Genomic DNA, 18989 nt, shown 5'->3' with positions numbered 1-18989 from the left:
GGAAGTAGGGGGTGTAGAAGAACCCTGAACTAGGTCCACGGTGTAATAGCCCCAGAATTTGAATCCCCCATCCCAGGGACCCGGCGACGAGTTGGGGGTGTCTGGGAGCTAGGCAGAGAGGGAGGAATCGGCAGCCTTGGCCTCTCTCATCTGTGGGAGCCCCGTACCCTGGCTCTCACCCCCTGCACCCCCATGGTTCTATTTTTCCTCCGAGCCCCAGCCTCCTCCTCCCCCTCCGGCCTCCCCCCCCACCCCCCCCCGCCCCGCCCCCCCACCGCCCCGCCACCCCCCCACTGCCCCGCCCCGCCCCTGGACTGCACTTTCCTCCGGAATCCTTGTCCCTTACATGGATTGGGGTCCGTAGACCTTGTTTGTAGCACGCTTTGGATTTAGTTTTCTATGTCTGTCTCAGGTACTGTACGCCACATCTGCCATTGTTGGCAGGGAAGAAAAGAACTCCTGAATTCTCAACAGCCGACCTAAACACAAAACTTTGGGAACATAACCTGTTTTTAAAGTGGAGACGATACGTCTTTTATTCCTGTTGGCTAGAGGGACTGTGGGATTTAAGAGTTGACATAAACATCTGTAACCCGTCGTTTAGTCACTTATGCAACGTGATTCACTAAATCATATTCATCTTAATATTGTTCCGAGAGTGTGAATTACCATTAAGCGTCTCAGGGAAAGATAAACCTCAGAATAGCTATGCTTAAAACTGCCGCTTTATTGTACATTTATTTTCTTGTTGTGGAATGCATGTCTTTCAGGGACTTGGGAACGTCTCTCCTGGTGAACAAAGGCGTTGCTAACCTGCTGAGACTAACAAATGAGTTGCACCTGCCAGCCTGTTAGAATTAGGCCTTCTGGAGCAGGTGCCCCCTCCCCCTTTCCAGTGCCTTCCCTCCATTGCCAGACTGGTTTGGTGAGGTATTTAGTTTCAGGGTTTCCTGTCGGTACCGTGCTAAGGGCCTCTGAGCCCAAGTCTCTAGCTACACATTGTATTAAATGGTACTCCCGTGTGTGGTTTGGACTGAGGAGTGATCAAATATTGCTGTTGGGTGCATGAACCACAGGGAGGGTTGTACTGTATTCAACTGCATTTCTTCAGTTTCCCTAAACCAAAGAATGTCACTAACCCCTAGGAACTGTATAGGATCTCCCTAAGGAGTAGGAATGGAAGTAAGTTTGCATCTTTTAAAATTATTTTACTTGATAATTGCTGATGTCTGTGCTTTGCATTTACAACCCCTCTGTCTGGAAGGAACTTTTCTCCTTTCCTCCCGGATAAACTCCTGTACACCCTTAAGGACCCTATCAGTTTTACCCAGACGCTAACTTTTGAGACAGTGGTTAGGGCTCTTTCTTCCCTCCCTCAGACGACTTTACTTATAATGGATCTGGACTGCTTGGGTTCACATTCCAGCCTTTTTTACTGACTCCTTGATCCCCTTGGACAAGGTACCTCTTTTTGTGTATCTGCTTTCTCCATTGTAAAATGAGGCTAAAAGTAAACCCAACCTCCTATGATAATAAAGTTGTTCCAAACACTATTTATGCCAACTCGGCACGTACTGAGCACTTAATACAAGTATGATGAGTGGTGCCTTTGCCACTTCACCGGGCAGGGACCTTGCCTTAGTGTCTCATTCCCAGCACCTAGCTTGGTGCCTGGCATGTAGTAGGTGCTCATTAAAATGTTTGCTGACTGCATGCGAGAATGAGTTCATCTTACAAGTAGAATTTAATGTCCTTTTTTCACACATCCCATCCATTCATATTTTATTTTGATTGTTTTTTTCTAGTTTGGCCAGAACGTTCCTTCTCAACCAGTGGGTAACAGATGTCTTCTGTAACTGCCTGTAGAAAGGCAGACGTCAGCATTTTTATTGACAGAGCTGATTCTAAATTGCTACCTTGTGCTCTTTAAGACGAGGACCCAGCCACGCCTTTGTGCATCTGGAAGGCATCAGGCTGGCCACGGTGACTCAGTCTTAGCACTCAGGATGGGAGCACGGTGACGCAGGATTGCAGGAGCCCCAGCCGCCCGTAGCTGCTGGGAAACCTCGCTCCACAGTTTTTGCTGTGAATTCACAAGGCCCGGGGGTCTGACCCTGGAAGGGTCTACCTTGCCCACACGTGACTGCTCCTTGGAATGGGCGCCTCGAGAGAATGAACGCTCCCATTTGCCACACAGATGAGCAGGGCACGTGGCCAAAAAAGTTCTGGTAGTTTCCCCTTGCGAACATTCTTCTCTGAACCCCGTATTTTCTTGGGGATTGAATTTCCTGGGCTTTTTCTCATTAGTTTTGTTTTAGTGTAGAAGGCAGGCGGAGTCCTAAATTCCTTTAGGGAATTTAAAGTACAAATTCCCTAAACCCTTCCTAGCACAGATAACCAACTGGTAGTTTGCACAGTTGTGGCTCTTGTTATTCAGAACCTTTCTGAAAAAGTTACTTGAACCTTTTGAAAAGCATCCGTGGGGAGCACCAGTTTCTTCTGCTCTGTAGTTCCTTCAGCCACCTTTGCTCTTCAGCTTGGATGGTCAGCTTACGTATTTCCTCTGCAGAGTGGAAGGTTCAAGCACAATATTGATAGTAAATTCTTACATGGCGTTGTATCATCTTTATGTGGAAAATGCTGTGCAAATAAGCCTCACCTGGTGGTTTCTGAGCTGCAACTTTTTCTTCCAACTGGAGGTTCTAAAATGAAGTGCCTCATGTGGATCCGAAAGGGTTAATGACACGTCTCCCTGCCCCTCACCCCAGCCGAGGCCATCCCCCTCTCAAGATCCCAGAGAAGGTTTTATGTGTCCTGGCTTCCTGACCCTACTGGTAAACAAACACTGTTCCTACTGGCGTTGGTCGCATGAAACAGATGGTTTCTCCTCTGAGTGTTTATTCAGTTTGTGTTTTCATTAGCAAGGTCGCTCTAGGAAGAGTTGAGAAGATCAGGGGATATCAAAGGGAGCCATTTCCTTTGCTGCTTTGGAGCAGCCCTGGTTTAAAAAAAAACAAAACAAAACAAAAACAACACGTGGGTAAGACACTCCCGGGACCAGAAGACACCTGGTCGATGTTGCGTTGGCAGGAGCGTTGGCAGGAGCGGCTGGGTGCAGGCAGGCAGGCGGTGGGAGGAGTCTCCCAGAAGCAGTGCTCAGAGCTGTGGCAGAAGGAATTCGGTGTCAACCATAGCCATGCCGGGGTCCCATCACTGTGCTTTCTGTGTATTTGTATTTGTCCTGTGCTCTCTTCCCTTGGAAGCCTGTATAGATCCCAGGTGCCTGAGGATAAAGCGGATTTGGGAGGCTGGGGAGGCTGGGGAAATGGTGAGCCTCCCCCAAGGGCTAGACCGCCGAGCTGCTGGGGCTACCATGTCCTAGTTCTCCACCACTGTCCTTGGCGGTTTCCCTTCTGTGTTAGCATCTCATGGAGACCTGCTCTTGTTGCCATGCTTGGTTGGGGCTCCAGTGTGTAGGATGTGAGCTCTGGAGGGCAGGGCCTCGTGTGTTTGTTTATCATCGGGTCCTACACTTGCAGGTGCCTGCAGACACCTGATGTGTGTGCCCGACTGCCCACACCTACGTTCAGTCCTCTGACTCGCAAACTGGAGAGGTGGTTAGTGCTTTCTTGTTAAGGTGAGGGTGCTCATGGGAAGAGCTTTTAGTCCCTTCCCCCATTTTTGCACAGCATCAAGACAGGTCTGGGTTTGGAGCCCAGCATGCACGACACCCAATACCATCCCCCCTTCCCTGCACTTAGCACCACCTCTCCTGTGCTCCCAAGGGGAAGGTCGCCACATTTCCCCTCTGAGCAGTTCTTTCCCCCTTGTAAACACCACCCAGCTTCACTTCCAGCACATTTACCTCTCACCAGCCAACTGTCCAAGGGCCCCCGTGGCTCTTGCTGGGGGCCCTGCTCTTTCTCCTTAACAGTGCTTGTTGTCTGCACCTCTAATTAGACTTTGAACCATGGGCTCTAATCTTCCTTTCTCCTTAATTCCTTTATGACCCTGCTTGAGACTCAGTTTACTTATCTGCAAAATGGTTTGGTCGAGATGATATTAGAGGCTTTTTTCCTCCCTTTTTTGGAAGCTGGGACTCTGCATTGACTTCCTTGTTGATGGATTGTTTAACTTTTCAGGACGAGTATTTGTTAATTGCCTGGGCAGATGGGTAAGCTCTTTGAGAAAAGGAACTTCTTTTTAAAAACAGACAAGGGCGCCTGGGTGGCCCAGTCGTTAAGCGTCTGCCTTCGGCTCGGGTCATGATCCCGGGGTCCTGGGATCGAGCCCCACGTCGGGCTCCCTGCTCGGCGGGAAGCCTGCTTCTCCCTCTCCCACTCGCCCTGCTTGTGTTCCCTCTCACTGTCTCCCTCTGTCAAAAAATAAAATCCTGTAAAGAATAAATAAAACACAACAAAAACCAAAAAAACCCACCCCAAAACACAAAAACAAAACTCCCCCCAAAAAACAAAACAAACAAAACCGTGATTGGACACAGAAGTTACTGTTACCTGGTAGGTACTAAAGAAAAAGAGTGAGGAGGGTGAACCAGTATGCTGTGATTTATATATAATATGTTATTTGTGGAGCGTCAGGAAATGTCAGTATTTGTGAGTGTGGGGGGGGGGTTACCTAAATCTCACTAAACTAAATTGGGCTAAACTATATTGAGTTGACAGTGGAAAAGAGAAGATTGAAAGAAATCAGTTATTTTCTAGACAGCATTATTAGTAGGAAATCAGTTTGTTGAAAACAGGAGCCCTCTAAAATTTTTACGACCTCATTGGCATGTCCTAGTAAGAGTAGACAGAGGTTGTTGTTGGTTTATTTATTTATTTATTTTTTACTGGGGGCAAAATAACCTCTGTTGGCTCAGACCTACTTAGGTGTCTCTTATGGTCCATCTTTTTTTTTTTTTTCCTTTAAAGGTTTTATTTATTTGAGAGGGGGAGAGAAGGTATGAGTGAGCACAAGTGGGGGAGGGGCAGAGAGAGAGGGAGAAACAGGCTCCCTTCTGAGCAGGGAGCCCAGTGACTCTGGGCTGGACTCTGGGCTCCATCCCAGGTCCCCAAGATCATGAGCTGAAGGCAGATGCTTAACTGAGCCACCCAGGAGCCCCTCTTATGGCCCATCCCTAAATGATTAAACATTGATTTCATTTTCTTTTAAAGTGAAACTCATTCAATACCTAACTTTCACTGAAACTGTGCTTGACCTCTGAGAGCTTGTTCTCCAAGTGCTTGGGTTCTGTGAAAGGTCTTAAATGGTCCTAGAATTTTAAGGCTGTCTTCATTAGCTTGAGCTCAGAAAAAGGACACAGACAAGTTTGTCTTTAAAGCTCCGCATTTCCTCGGTGGACCTCCCCTTGACACCTCACCCAGAGCAACTGTGTCTTTAGGGAAGCAGCCTCCTTTTCTCTCTCGGTCTTTTTTATTTTGAATGAATTTTGTGTCCTGCCCCCCCCCCCCCCCCGACCCTCCCTTCTTTGTTTATATTTCGGCCATCTTAGAGAAAGTGCCCTTTTAGAAAAGCTGCTGAAAGTCGCTTTTATTTATTTATTTTGTCCCCAAAGAGATGGAATATGTATTTAACTGAAGGTCTTGTGGGCAGTGGGGGGCGGGGAAGGGGGAGAAATAGATCTTTCTTAGAAGGGTTGTGCTTCTCACTCCCCTGGAATTACAAGCCCCTGGCAGTGGGGTGAGCTGTTTGCTCCAGTGGATCCCGATTAGAGTGACGCTAGGAGGCGAGTAGGGGTCCCAGGACTACTTGGTTTTTCGCTTTTCTTTCTTTCTTTTTTTTTTTTCATGAAATATACTTGGAAGGGGGTTGGGGAGAGGGAGGAGGAGGAGGGCGGGAAAGGAGTTGGTGGTGGTGAGACCTGAATAAAATTTAATTGGCCATTTAAAACCAAGAAGGGAGCAGTGAGCTGGGTTAGCTAGCTTTAAAGCAGCTGCCCTTTGAATCCGAATGAGGGGAAGAAATCTCCCCAGTTCACTCAGCTTTTTAAAAATAAGTCTGTGTTTCTTATCTGTGTTGCTTTTGGCTCTTTTTATTAGCAGAATTTCTGAAAGAATATTTTATGTCCACTCTGCTTTGCATCATCCTTTCTGTGTTTAACTGGAATGATCAATGGTGCTGTCTGGGTCTGGCCTCATGAGGTTATGTTTAAAGGCCATTTTAATAGATTAAAACTTTTTTTTTTTTTCCCTAATAAATCATTTCAGCCTAATACTGTTAGCCTGCCTTTCTGGCTCCTTGAAGCCAAGAGTAGAATTTAGATGTTGGCCCGAAATGTTTGTGTGCTCCCCTTTCAACTTGGGCTTAGATGCTCGTGATCAAAGTCTGCTCTGTGGCTCTATGATTGCAGGAATTCCATACAGCTCGGGGGGAAGAGTATGAAAGCACTTTAACATAAAATGAAAATACCGTGCTTGTGGTGGATGGAATAACCCCCCCCCCCCCCCCTGCCGCCGCCGCCGCCCGCCTTAGCTTTCTACAGAGTCTCACGTTTGATTTGAGCTTGCTTTCTTTGTCCTAAAATAGAGATGTAGCCCAGGTGGCTTTCAAAGGTCTTTAAGAATGAAATACCACTTGGAGAGGTGTGGTGAATTCTTAGTTTCTGACAAGCACATTTACTGCCTTTTTTTTTCTTTTTCCCCTCCTTTTCCCAAAAACTTATCTGCAGCTTCTCCGAGCCTCAGTTTGTACAGCTTTGAAATGGGGGAGGGGGGTGGTGGCGCTGTTCTTATTAGCTTAATTTTCATGTGCGTTCCTGCACAGGCTGGCTGAAGGATTTCAAGCTGGATGCGGGCTGTTGTCAAGACTTCTAGGAGGGCCCTTCATGGTGCGGGCTCCGTGGGGCCTTTGAAGGAAGTGCTTAGCTGGCGAGATACTCCTGTGTTTGAATGTTAGTGTGAAATAGGAAAATAAATCACACTGATATTTATCGGTTTTTAGGATTCCCTCATTTGTTGTCTTCGTCTCGTTGAGCATTTGAGTTGGACCTTCGTTTTAACTGCTGAGAAATGGCATGGAATGGTTTGAATCCATTTGGGGATCTTCTGTAAGTGAGCAGTTCTGAAAGTCTTTAACACTTCATAACTGTAAGCGAGCGCTTTTTGGGTTTCTCTTTCCTCATTTATATAAACAGGAAGCTAGACTAGATACCCGCAGTGGAATTCTGTGGCTCTGGTGTTGTTTTATGGAATGTGATCTGGAAAACACGATAGGAGTTGCACCAGTGTTTATGAACACACAAGGCAAAGTGCTGCTAGTGATAAGAAAGTGACTAAAAATGACTCTTTAAAAAAAATCCATGTGCTAGACATTCTGCTGGTAAGTCTGTCCTTATGGTCTCTCATTTGTGGCTGAGCAGTGAACCTCTGAGCTGGGCATTAATGAGGCTTGGGAGGCAGGAAGGACTTGACTTGGTCTGGGTCACAGAGCTGGGGAGAGGAGGGAGCTGGGTCCTGCCCCTCCACATCCCTACACTTAAGCCCTGCTTTCCCCACACCATGAGATTGTCCAGGGCCCTGAGTAGCCCTCCGGAGAAGGCAGCAGGTCCGTTGTGCCGGCCCCCAGCACATGCCGGTGATAGGCGCCCTTAGGTGGGGAGGTGGGTGGGTGGATGGATTGGACGGGGGCTAAGCCTGCAGGAGGAATGCCCAGTGACCAGAAGCCTTGCAGTGTTTGTCCACATGGTGTCTCCCAATACAGACTCTGGATGGAATGCCCAGGCAAGAGAAGACCCAGGAGAAATTGGGGAGGTAGAATTGATAGGACTTGGCAGCTCATGGGATGGGAGCACCCAGAGTGGGAGACTGTACAGCCCTTGGGTTTGCAACTTGGGTGGCTCCGTGCTGTCACAGAAGACTGGGAATCACCTGGCACAGGCCTTTGCATGACAGCCGTTGTACTAGAAATCATGTCTTCTGGTAGTTGACATGAAAGGAACGTTAATAATATTGCTAATAAAAGGCACTGCCTCCTTCATCACAAAGAAGAATCTGTGACTCTGTAAATGAACCTCTATGATTCACAGTGATTATGTAAATTGTGCAGACTGCAAGCATCAAATGGAGGTTGATTACTTGATTTCCATTTATACTAGGAAAATTCTATTTACTCTTTGCATTTCCATTTCCTTGCCATCCAGGAGCAACTCTGTTCAGCTTGCCCCACCAAAATGAAGGCCAGGCTGGGAAAGCCTTTAAGTCCAGGGTCTTGAAAGCATCCTGCTCCAAATCATTAGATAGGAAGGGGGTGACAGCGGTTATGAGCTTACTGTTTAATTTTGGTGCAGTTTACTTATGAAGTGTAGCATCGAGTGCCTTTGGCTGTTTGGTCATCTTTCAGGGGTCACTTGTCAGTATCTGTTTCTGCAAACTGAACACAAATGCTCAATTACCTTTGGTCTAAAATAGAAGGCTGAATGTTTTACAGCATTGAAAAGCAAGACCAAAGAGTACTTGTCGAGTTACTGGAGTATTGAAACAATACCTTTTTTTTATGGTTAAAATCTGTATTTGTTTCCTAGGGTTGCTGCCCACAATACTATAGACTGGAGGCTTCGACAACAGAAATATATTCCCTCTCCGTTCTGGAGGCCAGAAGTCCAAGGTCAAGGTGTCCACAGGGTTGGTTCCTTACGAGAGAGAATGCACTTCATGCCTCTCTCCTAGCTTCTGGTGGTGTGCTGGTGGTCTCTCATGTTGTTCGGCTGGTAGATGGGACGCCCCCATCTCTGCCTCCATGTTTCCATGGTCTTCCCCCCGTGTTGGCTGGCTGTCTCCAAATTTTATTTTTATAAGGACACCGGCCCTACACGATGAGGGCCCCAGCCCTAATGACCTGATTTGAACTAGATTAGCTCTGTAAAGGCCCTATTTCCAAATTGAAGTCACATTCTAAAGTAGTTGGGGGGGGGGCGGAGGGGTTAGACCTTCCAACGCGTGAATCTTGGGGAACCCAGTTCAACCCATAACAAATGCATAGTTAACCTTGAGAGAACGGAGGAAAAAAAATCTGTTTCACCCTGAGCCTCAAGACGCCTTTTCCTTAGCACACCTGTTAAAAATAAAACACTTCAGGGGCGCCTGGGTGGCTCAGTTGGTTAAGCGTCTGCCTTCGGCTCAGGTCATGATCCCAGGGTCCTGGGATCGAGCCCCATGTCGGACTCCCTGCTCAGCGGGGAGTCTGCTTCTCCCTCTCCCTCTGCCCCTCCCCCTGCACATGGCTTGCTCGCGCTCAAATCAAATCTTTAAAAAAAAAAAAAACTTCAGGCTTTGTTCTCACTGAACAGTTAGTAGAAAGATTTCCTTTTTGATAGTTTTTTGGGGAAAAAAGGGGGGGCAGTTAAAACTCTTTGTAAGACCGACTTCTAATTTAAAGCAATCCTCCATTTCTGATTCTATGTGCCCCTTAACTAGGAACGGAAATGAGAAATAAAAGGCATCTGTGACTGCTCTCAGGATCCTGGGGACACAGGAATGTGATGGATGTCCAATAATAAATATTTGGTAACATTTTAATGAAAGCCCATGCTTTCAACATTCTGTGATCCCCCACCCCCCGGTCAGTGGTGGCATGGAGTTGGCTTTCTGAATCGTACTTGATCAGCCTCTGCATCTCGTCCCTCTCCTGACCCCTGCTCTTCGCCCTCGGGGTGACCTCCCCTTCCTCACTGAGGCCTTGCTCCCGGTTCAGAACCTGGTGACTTAGCACGCGGGGGGCGTGCCTTGCCTTGCCTTGCTGGGATTCTGGCGCTGGCCACCGCTCCTTCTCGGCGGCAACACTAGCCAGCGAAGGGCTGTTGGAAAAAGTTACACCGTAGCAGGGACTGTGGCTGCTATAGATGTCCAGCCTCCGATTCTACCTGGTTGCTGGAGCTTCCTGGCTCCTCTAAGGGCGAGCCCTTGGTCGTCAATTTGCTGTGTCCGAGGTGGCTCCGGCTGGTCATCCTAGTGCTTTCCAGCCAGCACGCACTCTCTCCTGCGCCCTCCCCCCCCCCCCCAGGAATTGTCATCCTTAGGTTTGAAGGCGCAGGAGGAGGGACTGGTTCTCAGGCCGCTCATGGTGTGGCCAGCGGGAGTGACGGCCATTGCCAGGCCCCAGCAGGGCCAGGACGGAGAGGAGAGGAGAGGTGGGTGATGAAGAGCCCACCTCTGTTCCTGACCACCCAGCTCCTGTCAGTGTCCCCTGTTGCTGAGCCCACCCAGAAGCCCACAAATGAGGGAGCCGTGGGAGCAGGGTGTCCCGGCCAGTCAGCAGGAGCAGAGGAAGAGCCAGGACACCCCATCTCTTAAGGGATGACCAGGCCTGCCACCTCCCAGAGGAAATGAAGACCACCAGGTGTGGCTTCCTCAAGCTCCTTCCTCCAAGCTTCTGCTCGTCTCTTTCTTCCGGTGCCTTCACTCCCGGCCTTGGGTGAGGGGTTCCTCTTTACCACCTCTGACCCCTCCATCCTGCATCCCATCTCCTGCTGGACCCTGCTTCACCTGGCAGACACCAACACAGATACCTCTGTTCACCTAGAAATCCCACGATTCACGGACATCATGTGATTTTACCAGTAGAATCCAAATGATGAAGATAAAAAAAGCCAGTCAGAGTCGTGTGTGGTTCTCGTGTATACAGAACAGGAGTTGAAACAAAGCTTCTCTCTCACTGTTGGCCGTCTGATTCTCCCTCGGCCTGACTGAGTGCTTTCTATAAGTACAGAGATGACCTGTTCTAGTGGAGCTGTTAAGTGGGACATCCGGTTTTGTAGGCCAGCGCTGGGAAGTACTCTTCTCCTTCGTTAGCTGGGGTTTGGCTGTGTTTACCAGCTCCCCGCGCCCAGGTAGATGTCACAGGGGTGACTAGTGTCCCTGTTTGCTGACCCCATGATGAAACGTCTGGGCTCCCACCACCGCCCCCACCCAGAGCTCTCCTGGTTTGTTAAGCTCTTGCCCATTATTCCCCTTTCAAGAGGAAACCCTCATTCCAAGCGAAGTCCTAGTGTTTGCTCGCTGTGAGCTTGCTGAACCCCTAATAACAAAGATAGTCTGTCTCCTTCCCCACCCCACGCCCCCCTTCCATTCCCAGGGCAATTTCTCTAAGATGGGCTTTTCCATTAGTGCCCACTGCCACCTTCTCTCTTGAAGCTCCTAAGGAGGGACACGGTAGTCTTAGAAAAGAAAACTTTTCCAGAAAACTGGTTCTGCAGGACCCTGCCAGCAGCCACTTGGCGTCCTGCCAACCTGTTGAAGAGAGGTTCTGTGTGGGTACCGAGCTGCATTGCTTAGCTTCCAAAATTATTTTTGCCCTCTGTCTGGCTCCAGAAATGCTTGGTGAGGGGCCTGGGGAGTTGGTTTTGTTTTTGGTCATTGTTTGGTGGTACACAACGTACTAAAGTTCTTCCTCTCTCTGCCCTGGACCCACACGAACCCTCCGGGCTGTCCGTGGTGTTTGTAAGGCCTGTTGGCCGCACCTTCTGCTGCGGCCTTGAGGGGACACTTGAGATGTAGTCCGTTTCCTCGGCTCCTTCGTCACTTAACGACTCAGTCTGACATTTGTTGAAAGAGAGTGTGTTAGTTTGCTTGGGCTGTGGTGACCTGGGACCACAGATGGGGTAGCTTCAACAACAGAAACGTATCCCCTCACAGTTCTGGAAACCAGAAGTAAGAGATGAGGATGTCAGCAGTGTTGGTTTCCTTCTGCGGCCGTGAGGGGGAATCTCTTCCAGGCCCCTCGCCTAGCTTCTGGGTGGGTTGTCGCTGATCTTCCGTGTTCCTCGGCTTGTAGCCGTCTCTCTGCCGATCTGTGCCTTCATCTTGGCTCGGTATTCTCGGTGTGTCTGCCTCCCAGTTTCTCCCTTTTTCTGAGGCCACAGTCTTCCTCCTGGTTTAGGGCTCACCCTGTCCTAACTTGATCATCTGCAAAGACCCTCTTTCCAAATAAGGTGCTGGGGGTTAGGACTTGCCTGTGTGGATTTTGTTGAGCCCTAATTCAGCCCGCGTGTCCGGTGACGTTTCATTGTTCAGCTTCTTTATGAAGCCTCATTTGAGAAGTGGTTGGGCCGTTTGGTACCGTGGGTCCTGGCTTTGCACCTTCTGTACCTGGTTTTCTGCTCTGGTTCCTTGGGAGCTCATTTTCCCCAATATGTGGAGGAGACTTTTGTCACCCGGAACTCTTCTTAAATCGCACGTATGCACGACTGAAATAAGATCTGCAGTATGAGTGGCTCTACTAGATGAGGCATCTTGGCTGTTCCGATCAAGTGAACCGCAGGAGTAGGTTGGTTTTGTGTAATTTTCCTCCCTCCCCCAGCATTTTTCTGTGAATCCGTAATGGGAGAGTGCTAGCTTGAGAGCCACCGAGGAGCACCTCCCCACACCATCCTGTTGCGTTTCGAACATTCACTGGTTCTGGCGAGCATCCCTCCCTTTGATGTCTTGGTCCGGATTGAAAACACAAGGCTTTATTGCTGCCCCGGTATTCTGTCTGCCTTCAAACGGTTATGCCAAACAACACCACTAACCACTGAAGAGATGCAAATCAAAATCACAGTGACCGCTCCCTTCCCACCCGTTAGGATGGCTGCTATCAAAAGAACCGGACTCTAACAAGTGTTAGGTGAGGAGGTGGAGAAACTGAAACCCTTGTGCCCTGTTGGTGGGGATGCAGTCTGGCAGCCATGACGGAAGAGAAGACAGTGCCTCAAAAAATTAAAACCTAGAATTACCGTATGATCTAGTGGTGTTACTTCTGGGTAGATATCCGAAAGAACTGCACACAGAATCTTGAAGAGAGATTGGTATGCTGTGTTCACTACAGCATTATTCACAGTAGCCAGGAGGTAGAAGCCACCCAAATGTGTGTTGATGGATGAGTGGCTGACATGTAGTATATACATCCTGTGGAATATTTAGTCTTAAAAGGAAGGAAATCCTGTCACATGCTGCAATATGGATGAACCTTGAGGACATAAAGTGAACTAGGTCACAAGATGACAAATACTGTATGAATCCCACTTACATGAGATACCAGGAGTAGTCCAATTCACAGAGACAGTAAGTAGAGCAGTGGGGCTCGGGAAGGGGAAGTGGAGAGCTGTTTTAGGGGAATGTAGTTTCAGTTTTTGCAAGAAGAAGAAGTTCTGGAGATCTATGTGAATATACTGAACACTAGTGAACTGTACACACTTAAAAGAGCGTTAAGCTCGGAAGTATCGTTATGTAGGTTTTTTTAACCATAGTTAAAAAAAAAACAAAAAACAAAAACAACTTGGAAACTAGTTAAAACAGCCACAGCCGATTTTGGCTCTTAAGAAAAAACAGTCTGGTCCTTCATTTCTGCTGTGTTTAGGTGACTCGTCACAGTGTACCTGCTGGGGCTCAGGGGCTGTGGAAATCGGATCAGCCATGGTGAAAGGGTTCGGAGGTGAGAACAGACTTATTAAAATAAGCTCAAATCCTAGCTCCTAAGTATGTGATCTCCGCTCTGTAGATGACTGATGGAGATACTTTGAAAACATCCAAGGTGACTTTGCAGTTTCTCTAACCTGCACAGCATCGTTTGGTGTCGGCGTTGATCGCTTGATTATGTGTCGTTAGTTATTTTATGGCTCTTGCCTCCCACAGAAATGTTAACATTCCTTTAAGGCTGGGGCTGGGTTCTGGGTGACCTCCATGGCGCTTGTGGGTTTCTTGCACATGCCAGGAGTAAATAGCTAATAGACCATTTTCGTCCATCGATCTACCTGGGGGGACCTTCGGCAAACCACTTTGTCCTATGTGTCACCTCACCTCACTTCCAACAAGGTGCCTTGTTGGCTGGGTCTTGGGTTACGTCATGATCGAGAACGCTTTGCAAAAGCAATTTCAAAAATTGATCTGAAGTTACTGAAGGTGTTAACGTTCAAAGATGCCAGATGTCATTTATTTTCTAGCAATTTCTGTGTGCATTGACCAGCTGAATAAGTTTTTCACAAACGGAATCTTTTAATATTGCATAAAACCTGTCCTTAAGTAAGCAAGCCAAGTGGTATCTCCTTGCTGCACTTGGCACGCAGATCTGCAATTAAATACTGTTTTTGAGTAACGTATGACGTTCCAAGCAGAGAGCTGCCAAGACATACCATTTGGACCTTGTTCTAATTAATGCCCTGCAAAAATGATAAATTTTTTGTTCTTTGCCCTTCTGCCCACATTTTCTCCTCCTTTGCAGAGATTCATCTGACAGTGAACATGAAACAAGTAAAAAAAAAAAAAATACATTTATTCTGCTTGTGTTGTAGCATTTGGAAACCTGTAGGCAAGAATTTTTTTTTTTACAAGAACTTTTAAATTTGTGTCCCCAAAGTATAGCATTCGGGTAAATTTTCCTGGTATGAAATCCTTTTTACTTATATTTTATTCATGGCTTGAGGCCTCTGAGTGACAGTGTAAACTCTTAGGGCAGTGATAGGACATGTTAGCGTAATCTCAAAGAAGTGTTTTTCTTAGAGGATAAGGTCACGGGACATTAACAAAAACCAAAAGGGAGATGTCAGCACGCTGGTGGAAAGACATGGGACTTGCAGTTTTTCACCTGAGTTACAAGGCCCCCTTTGTCTCTACTGTGTTGCCTGTTACAGGGTAGAAAAATGGAAAAAGTTGATTGAATGTATAATTTTAGTATATGAGCGTTTTAAGAATTATTCAGAAAGAAAGCATTCTTTGAAAGCCAAGTCGTGACGGTCTGATGTTTCCTTGCAGGTTACATGATGGTCACTGGTCATCCCTAAGAGCCAAGGGGCTGTGGGGTAAAGGAGTCATTGCCTTTTACTTACCTTGGAGACCTGGGTACCATCCTCCACCCCCCAGCCCCCGCCAAGAGATTTAGGCATCACTGAAAAGACTGTCATTATCCATGAAGCTGCCATAATAGCTCATTTTAGTAATTGCTTGTTAACATGATAATTTTGAGCATTAGAGGTTTTGGCATCTTTGAACAGGTTCTGGGATTTAGTGAGCACCAGACAAACATTTGGTCTTTAAACACAGATTAACCCTAAAACCTTTTGAAGCTCCTTAATACTTAGGTCTACAGTAATCTGTGTTCATTGTAGAAAATTAGGAAAATGCATAAAAGTGTCAAGGAAAAAAAAATCAACTGGACAAAGGTCTTGATATTGTATGGTATTTCCATACGGTTATCTCTGGTCTGCAAGCCACAGAAAATGACCATGCCTAGTGTCAGTAAAGAAGGGGGCTGTCGACAGGTCTTTGTGGCAGCTCTGCATGGCCAAATGGCACGGATGTGACTAATGGTGAGCCAGGCAACTCCATCTAGAATATCTTTTTCTAAAACAAGACGTATATATTGGGTGTTCCTCCATCTCTCCCCCTTGGGAAGCATAGTGATGGATGGAGGGATTGGCAAAGAGGAGGAAGCTCAGGGTGTAGGGGGTGCATCCAGAGAAATGACCTCTAGCTTGTCCTCAGCTATGTGATTACTGGGGAGAGGTCTAGCGATTCACTGTGATGAGCTTGGGAGTAGGGAGCACCGCAGAGTATTCCCTGGGCCAGGCTGATTCTTGGACAGAAGATAGAGTGAATTCTTAAGACCTGGGCCACGGGAGTATAGAAAGGTGACAGCAGACAAATAGAAGCTGGACAAACTTGCAGTCAGGGGAGGAGACCAGAAGCAATAAAGTAGTTAATAGGGCAACATGGAGATCTGCGCATTGAGGTACTATTTTGTAACCTATTTCTCTTGCAGTCTTTGGATTCGTAAAGGGACTGGAGTATTTTTTCTTCCTCTTGTAGAAAAGAAAACACCCTCTCTCAAGTTTGCCTTTTTGCTTCACTAATGTCCCACTAATTAGGGCCCTGTTGTTTTCCTTCGGTCTCCTTTGTCCAGTTAAGTCTTCTTTGTTGCAAACCATGGTTTGGAGTGCAGGGACTTCAGACTTTATTTACTCTTCTTTTGGAAGAGAACTGCTAGGGTTTGTAGGGAAAAAAAAAAGTTCATCAAAAGTAGTGTGCAGATTTCCGTGCTGCAACAGACTTCATAAGTTGGCACTGATGTGCCTCATTCAACAGGGCATGTAAAGATCATATACTTAGAGATTACACGTCTGTTGGGAATGCAGTGCTTTGAAACTTGGGAGTGAATGATGTTTTCATAGCCTGATTTTCCCAGAAAAAGCCTGTAATAGCTTCCCTGTCTATGGAAGATCAAGTGAGGACCCCACGAAGGCCTTTCGTGGTGTGTCTTGTCCCGTAGAAGGCCCACATGTTCAAGGGCTTCTGTTTGGAGGCTTGCATGACCCCTAAGTCCCATGCCTGCAGGGTTTGTGCTTCTATGTGAGCAGTGCTGCCTTGGATTTAACTCTCTGGCCTAGTGGGTGGGCTTTTCTTAGCGGGTTATTGATGGTTGAGGACATTGGCAAAGTATCCCATTCAGCCCATTTTATATTTATGTAGAGTTCTTTGTTGAAATAAAGGGATGGTTTAGCTTTAAGAATAGGTGGTGGTAATAAGTGACCTCTTTTTTCCTGAGTTCAGAGCCAACTGAGAGAGGCATGTTATCCGTGAATGGCCACAGTGTTAGTCCAGTGACTGGTAAATACCTAGGCCTCCATGCTGATCACTGTGCCCTGAACTAGACTCCCCACTCAGTCACTGGCATGCCCAGCCCCTTCCCCCAAAGTCACCCATCCGATAGATACAAATTCCCTGGGGAAGGGGCAAGTGAAGGGTACATAGGCCAGCCAGTGTCCCTGCATAAGGAACCACTACAAGGTAATGGTGTTTAAATGTTGTTCAAGTCTTGTAGGAAGGTTCTATATATGTAAAGAATTTGACCTCTTAGGGCGAAGAAACCAAAAAGCTTTGGGACTCACCACTCAATTCAATGGGGGAAGTTTTAAATTGCTAAGGAAGATTCTTCCTTCCTTTCAAAATTTTAAGTTGTGGTCAAGGAATGACATGTGCTTCGGACTTGTTAGGGTATTAATTCATTTGGTATCTCTGCCCGTGCGCAGATGTCAGGAGGTATTTGGATTTTCTCCTCCATTTCCTGGGTACCTCAGGGAGGCCCTGGCTATCTCCAGGACTCCTCTCCTGTTTGTTTCTGAAGTCTGAAGTCGACAAGGTGAGAAGGTTACTGTCCCTTGGTGTATATATGTATGTCCACATCTGACTCTGAGGATTTCTTCCCCAATCAGGGAAAAGTTTGAATTTGCAACCAGGTTGTCAATTTACTAAACTCATCTGTTTAAAAAAAAAAAAAAAAGCCCTGGGCCTAGATAGTTTTACAGCCAGTCTAGAAAGAATAGGTACTTTCTAAAATATAAAAATAAAAATATAATACATACTAGTATATGATATGGCCTCAAAACCTAACATAGATGATATGGAAAAGGAAAGTATAGGTCAATTTTACTAATGAATGCAACAGTTATAAATGAAATACAATTGAATTAAATTTACAAATTAATACCACGTGTGATTTTTTTTTTTCAAACGTCAGCACGACTAAGGTTTATTGCCTCCTCCTCCAAGGATTGTTCAACATTAAGGAATCTTTCAAAATAATAAAGAGCCAAACCTCTAGATACTAAAAATGTCTAATAGTTGTTTTTAGGCATAATTTTTAACATCTGAATGAAATCGGAATAGATAGAAATGACTTAAATATGAAGACTGGTTACCAAAATCCAGCAACATTCAATTACATGGTGAAGTACTAAAACTGTTTCCATTAAAATCAACCACATACATGATTGTCTTCTCGCTGTATTTTGAAAGTTGTAATGTCTGAGTTGCAACTTGTATAACTTGTAATAAGTTGTAATTTATATAAGAAGTTTAACTTACAAGAACAATAAGGAACTGGGAAGGTTAGAAGCCGTGGGTAGGGGAGAATTATTTTTCGAACCGTGTCATCCTACACTTTAAAACCCAAGATAATTTCTTAAGTATGTTTTGAATTAAGTAAATTTGGATGAGTAAATAAATATATAGAAACTAACGGCTTTTTTTTCCATCCTTGGAATAACCACTTGGAGGTGGGACAAAGTTCAGAATTGTGACTAAGAGTGAAAACTACTTAGACATTTTACTAGGAGGAAACATAAGAAAAATGTAAAACTTTATGGAAGAACTTTTAAAAATGAGATCTAGGTGGTGGAGGAATATACTGTGCTCCTGGGTGGGGAGACCGAATCCTCAAATACTAGTTCTCTCGTGGGAATTGACCGATTTTTCTCCTCTTCCCGTCAGAGGGCTACAGTTTCTTGAGGGGATGGGAAAGGAGGCAAAGTGATTTTTAAGTTCCTGTGAGAGAAATAAATGTGTGAGACTCACCAAGACGCTTCTGAAACACGTAAAATGGGCCCCGCTCTTTAGGATGTAAGAATTTCAGAGCCACTGTAATTAAAATAGCAGGTAGCACAGAAATAGAATCAAGAGTCTGAGTACTTACGGGAAATGATATATGGGAAAAGCATATTTAAATTGGGGGAGAAAAGAATGTTTAACTTAATAAATGGCATTGGCCTGCTTAGCTATCCATTTGGAAGAAAAATTTAGATTTTTTTGATCTCCCACCAGATACAGGAAAAACTCTGAGGTGGATTAAAGCTCTACCTCTAAATGTAAAAATGAAACATCAGGAAAACATTTGGTAAACTATTTAGATAGCCTTTGGGTATATAGGAAACTGAGACCATAATGGAGAAGATGAGTAATACATAACCTGTTCATTCATTCATTCATTCAGTTTGCTGCCAGAAATGCACACCAACTTCAACCTGATTTGACTGTCTCCACATCCCAGGCTGGTTATTAACTAGTACCTAATCAATCCATTTATATCTATAATAATTCATGTTATAAATTTTTAATAAAACACTTTTCATGTCAGTAAAACAATTCACCAAGGGTGCTCTAGATACTTGGAGGAATTGAAGTTGCTACATTAATCCTATATTTACTGAAATTCCATTAGTAAGTGCA

At 46.0% G+C, this 18989-nt stretch overlaps 1 protein-coding gene across 11 annotated transcripts in view; it reads left to right on the top strand.

The window, feature by feature from the left end:
• The window catches only part of FARP1 (FERM, ARH/RhoGEF and pleckstrin domain protein 1), a 265189-nt gene that overhangs the window by 54869 nt on the left and 191331 nt on the right, over positions 1 to 18989 (top strand). The window lies entirely within an intron of this gene.

The sequence above is a fragment of the Zalophus californianus genome, chromosome 3 (genome assembly GCF_009762305.2).
Source record: "Zalophus californianus isolate mZalCal1 chromosome 3, mZalCal1.pri.v2, whole genome shotgun sequence".
Classification (NCBI taxonomy): domain Eukaryota; kingdom Metazoa; phylum Chordata; class Mammalia; order Carnivora; family Otariidae; genus Zalophus; species Zalophus californianus.
The sequence above is the reverse complement of the archived record's forward strand: the minus strand, read 5'-3'. Positions and strand labels throughout refer to the sequence as shown.